Raw genomic sequence first — 6196 nt, forward strand, 5'->3', positions numbered from 1 at the left:
CGAGAAATGAATGATTTCTGTCCTCAAGGAAATTGAAATTCAGCAGAAGTGAGACATGTAGACAATACATGTAAAGGCAGAATAAAACCTGTTGCTGTTTAGTTCATTCTAGCTCATGGGGGCCCACTCATGTCAAAGGAGAACTGCTGAATAGAGTTTTCAATGGCTGATTTTTTGGAAGTAGATCACCAGGCCTTTCTTCTTAGGCACCTCTGGGTGGACTCGAACCTCCAACCTTTGGGTTGGTAGCTGAGGACATTAATGTTATTAGCTGAGTTTCAAATGTATGAAAGGACCTTTTTTGGATAGAGCAGAATACTTAGTAGTTTACTTTTTAAAACTAATATTAAAAAAAAGGAAATGGAAAAAATGATGAAGTAAAAGAGCTAAACAGAAGATTTCAAAGGGTGGCTTGAGAAGATAAAATAAAGTATTATAATAATATGTGTGAAGACCTGGAGATAGAAAACCAAAAGGTAAGAACAAGATTGGCATTTCTCAAGCTGAAAGAACTGAAGAAAAAATCCAACCCTTGAGTTGCAATATTGAAGAGTTCTATGGGGAAATTATTAAACAATGTAGGAAGTATCAAAAGAAGATGGAAGGAATACACGGAGCCACTATACCAAAAAGAATTGGTTGGTGTTCAACCATTTCAGGAGGTAGCAAATAATCAGGAACCAACGGTACTCAAGGAAGAAGTCCATGCTGTACTGAAGTAATTGGTAAAAAACAAGGCTCCAGGAATTGATGGAATACCAGTTGAGATGTTTCAACACACCGATGTAGCACTGGGAGTACTCACTCGTCTAAGCCAAGAAATTTGGAAGACCTGGCCAACCGACTGAAAGAGATTCATATTCATGCCTATTCCAAAGAAAGGTGATCCAGCCAAATGAAGAAATTATCCAACAATATCATTAATATCACATGCAGGTAAAATTTTGCTGAAGATTATTCAAAAGCAGCTGGACCAGTACATCGACAGAGAACTCCCAGAAATTCAAGTCTGATTCAGAAGAGGGTGTGGAAGGAAGAATATCATTGTTGATGTCAGATGGATTCTGGCTGAAAGTACAAAATATCAGAAAGATGTTCACCTGTGTTTTATTGACTATTCAAAGGCATTCGACTGTGTGGATCATAACAAATTATGGAGAACTTGGGAAGAATGGGAATTCCGGAACACTTAACTGTGCTCATGAGGAACCTGTACATAGATTAAGAGGCAGTCGTTCAAACTGAACAAGGGGATACTGCGTGGTTGAAATTCAGGAACGGCATGCACCAGGGTGGTATCTTTTTACCATACTTATTCAATCTGTATGCTGAGCAAATAATATGAGAAACTGGACTATATGAAGAAGAACTCGACATCAGGATTGGAGGAAGACTCATTAACAACCTGCATTATGCAGATGACACAACCTTGCTTGTTGAAAGTGAAGAGGACTCAAAGCACTTACTGATGAAGACCAAAGACCACAGGTTTCAGTATGGATTACACCTCCAAAACCAAAAACCAAACCCACTGCCGTTAAGTCATAGCGACCCTATAGGATAGAGTAGAACTGCCTGATAGAGTTTCCAAGGACCGCCTGACGGATTCAAACTGCCAACCTCTTGGTTAGCAGCCATAGCACTTCACCACTATGCCACCAGGGTTTCTGATTACACCTCAACATAAAGAAAACAAAAATCCTCACAATTGGACCAATAAACAACGTCATGATAAACAGAGAAATGACTGAAGTTGTCAGGGATTTGACTTTACTCAGATCCACAATCAATACCTGTGGAAGCAGTAGTCGAGAAATCAAAAGACACATTGCATTGGGCAAATCTTCTGCAAAAGACCTCTTTAAAGAGTTAAAAAGCCAAGATGTCACCTTGAAGACTAAGATGTGCCTGATTCATGCCATGGTGTTTTCAATCACCTCATATGCATGTGAAACCCGGACAGTGAATAAGGAAAACTGAAGAAGAATTGACATCTTTGAATTGTGGCGTTGGTGAACAATATTGAATATAACATGGACAGCCAAAAGAATGAATAAATCTGTCTTGGAAGAAATACAACCAGAATGCTCGTTAGAAGCAAGGATGGTGAGACTACATCTCACATATTTGGACATGTTCTCAGGAGGGATCGGTCCCTGAAGAATGACATCATGCTTGGTAAAGTGGAGTGTCAGCGAAAAAGAGGAAGACCCTCAAGGAGATGGATTGACACAGTGGCTGCAACAATGGATTCAAGCATAATTGTGAGGATGGTGCAGGACCAGGCGGTGTTTTGTTCTGTTGTACATAGTGTTGTGGTGAGTTGGAACTGACTCAACCACACATAACAACAACAACATCCAATTTGATTAAAGTTGAAAATTAAAAAAAAAAAAAAAATTTTTTTTTACGTCTTTGTGCCTAATTTATAAATATTGGTATTTTGTATTACTCTAATAAATTTAATAAGTTTTTTATGTTGCAATCACATTTATACATGTTGTTTGAATAATGTCCAATTAACCCTGTAAATTTTATATATAAAGTGTTTCCAAACATTTAATGCCATTTACATGCTTGATTAATTTCTCTTTGTCAGTTCAATTCATATTTTTGTATTTAAAATACTTGATTTTTTCACACATGTAAATTTCTTATAAGGTAGCCTTGCACCTTTAACAAGTAAAATCTATCTTAGAATGTTTGCATGCTTGGTATATCAGGTCATGTTTAATGTTTAAAAAAATTTTAAAAAACAAAGCAATACGATGATTACAAAACTTTTGAACACCAGTACTTGACCTAACCCTCTGAAATTAATACTATGTGATTGATTAATTTCTTCATTATCTGTATTATAATCTTCATCCCATGCTGGGGTTGAAAGACTACCACACAACGAAGAGGAGAATTACCATTTCAGGTGGCAAAATTACTTGCTTGGGGATTTGGGATTGGAATGTGGCACCTGTCCATACCTTCTAGGATGATTTGATCTAAGCTGGAGCTTTTCAGGACGTAGCCAGGTATTTCCTGCCTTGTTAATTTTTTTTTTTTTTTTTTGCATTTCCTACACATCTCACAATATCAATACCTGCACATTTTTACTTGTGACATCTTTTGCTATTTTTTACTCTGTGATTTGAATCAGTGGGATTTTGCACACTCTATTAGAGTGCAACATTCTTAAATAATTTATATTAATTTTTTTTATTACAGAAAATGTCAAACTGATAAAAGTAGCCAGAATAGCATAATGTATGCCCTGTACTCATAATCCAGCTTCAACAATTATAAATTTATGATCAATTTTGTTTCATCTCTATATATTCTTACTTTTCCCCTCCCCATATTATTATTATTTAAAAATTTTGAGATATAACTCATATGCCATAAAATTCATCCTTTTAAAGTGGACAATTCAGTGATTTTTAGTATAGTCACAGAGTTGTATGACCATCCTCGTTATCTAATTCCAGAATATTTTCATTACCCCAAAAAGAAACCCTGTACCCATTAGAAGTCATTCCTCATTTTTCCCTCTCCTCAACCCGTGGGAACCACTAATTCACTTTGTGTCTCTATGAATTTGCCTACCTGGGCATTTTATATAAAAAGAATCATACAGTATGTGACCTTTTGTGTCTGGCTTCTTTCACTTAGTGTAGTATTTTCAAGGTACATCCATTTGTAGCATGTATCATTATTTCATTATTTTTTATGACCAAACAATATTCCATGCATGTTGCTGTGATGCTGGAAGCTTTGACATCTATACTTCAAATACTAGTAAGGTCACCTATGGTGAACAGGTGTCAGCAGAGCTTTGCCCCATGAGCTTTACCTCAGGCATCTTTGAAAGCATACTTTTTTTCTGTGCTAGGAAGAAGTTGCAGGCCCAGGAGAACCCAGGAAGTAGAATGCTTGTCAAGAATTTCTGGTTTCTATTAGTAGAAAATAGCATTAGAGACTAAGATCTGGGTGCTAGGTGTACATGTATTGTTCCATGTGAATACTAGTAGGCAGGGGGTACTAGTGCCAATCCATTTTAATGACAGCCATAGAAAAGATAAAATTTTTGAAGACCATGATGATATTTCTATATTATTTTCTAACTCCAACTTTATAATATAGTTTTTAAGTGTTTTCTTCCTGTGGATATAGTCACGAGGATGTGAAGTATGATACTGTGGCTGCCATTTTTCAACTATGAGGAGAGATTGAGGATGAGGCCAATATACTGAGGCTGGAATAGCGGAAAAATGGAAATAACCTGGATTCATAATGAGGCCTGTCCTGGAGCCGTTTGACATCCAGATTTCTTGTAATGTGAAATAATACATTTTTTTTATTGTTTATTGGATTATTTTGTCTTAATATAAATATTTCAACTATCTTCTCTCTCATCTAAGTCCCTCTTCTTTTACACAACACCCACTTATCAATTATATTATCATACTCAATATTATCATAGCAAACCAAGGACTTGATTTATTACACTTCTGTACTTTTTTATAACCTCCTAATTGCTTTAATCTTGGTCAGGATGAAGTCACACTCTTTTCCACTTTATAATCATTATGTGTCTCTTTTATCCTATTTTCTAATCATTTTTTGACTAGTTTCAGATAAGCCTAGAAAGGCAAACTGGTATGAAATTGCATTGAATCTCAAATGGCAGGCTAGGAATTTGAACTTACTTTGGTAGGAACTATTTTAGACTTTGATTAAGGAAAGTACCCAATGAGGCTTGAATTTTAGGAAGACTGATTCAGCTTCAGATTGTTTTCTCCTATTTCAGTGTACACATTCCACTTTGAATAACTGTAGAGAACACACTTTTGCTCTGAAATTTAAAAATCAGGAAATTTAACAGGTAAAACAAAGAAAATAGTTGAGAATTAAAAAATGCCTCTCTCTTTTTTGGGGGGGGAGTGTCTTTGCCTCTTTCAGCAGAGTTAGATTTCTTTTTTGATCATGAATTTAGCAAGCATATTTTTTGTATTTTAAAAACAAGTTTATTGAGGTATAATTAACATGAAATAAACTTCACATACTTAAAATATACTATTTGATAAGTTTTAACGTATCTTTATGCCCATGAAACCGTCACCACAATCAAGATAGTGACATATCCATCTATCCATCACCACCAAAAACTTCTGCATGGCACTTTGCAATCCCTGTCTCAAATCCCTCCCATCCCCTAACTCCCGAGGCGACCACTCATATGCTGTTACTGTGAATTTGTTTCTATTTTCTAGATGTCATAGGAATGAAACTATGCTGTATGCATTCTTTTTTTTGTCTGCAGTTCCAAGAAGTTCTCAGGTGTTCAGTGTTTTTTTTAATTGTGCTTTAGGTGAAACTTTTCCCAGTAATTAGTTTCTTGTTTAATAATTTATACTCAAATTGTTTTGTGACATTGATTGCAATCCCCATGATGTGTCAACACTCTCCTCTTCTACACCCCAATTCCCTGTTTCCATCTGTTCATATTTCCTCTCCCTTCCTGCCTTCTTGTCATTGCTTTTGGTCAAGTATTACATTTTTGGTCTCCTACACATGATTGAACTAAGAAGCACGTTCATCACACTTGTTATGGTTTGTTTTATAGACCTGTCTAATCTTTGGCTGAAGGGTAAACTTTGAGAGTGGCTTCAGTTCTTAGTTAAAAAGGTGTCCAGGGGCCATAGTCTTGGGGGTTCCTCCAACCTCTGTCAGACCAGTAAGTCTGGTCTTTTTTTGTGTATTTGAATTTTGTTCTACATTTTTCTCCCGCTCTGTCAGGGCGCCTCTGTTGTGATCTCTGTCACAGCAGTTGGTGATGGTAGCCAGCCATCATCTAGTTCTTCTGGGCTCAGGCTGGTGGAGGCTGTGGAAGTTGTCTTCCATTAGTCCTTTGAACTAATATTGCTCTGGTGTCTTTGGTTTTCTTCATCCTTCTCTGCCCCAAACGGGATGGGACCAGTATATGTATCTTAGATGGTTGCTTTTAAGACCCCTGACACTACTCAACAAAGTTGAATGTAGAACATTTTTCTTATGAACTATGTTACACCAATTAACCTAGATGACCCATGTGACCATGGTCCCCAGCCCTCAACCCCAGTAATTCAGTCTGTCAGTATGTTTGGATGTGTCTATGAAGTTTCTATGACTTTGCCTTGGTTAAGTTGTACTGACTTCCCCTACA

Source organism: Elephas maximus, chromosome 1, assembly GCF_024166365.1.
Source record: "Elephas maximus indicus isolate mEleMax1 chromosome 1, mEleMax1 primary haplotype, whole genome shotgun sequence".
Taxonomy (NCBI): Eukaryota; Metazoa; Chordata; class Mammalia; order Proboscidea; family Elephantidae; genus Elephas; species Elephas maximus.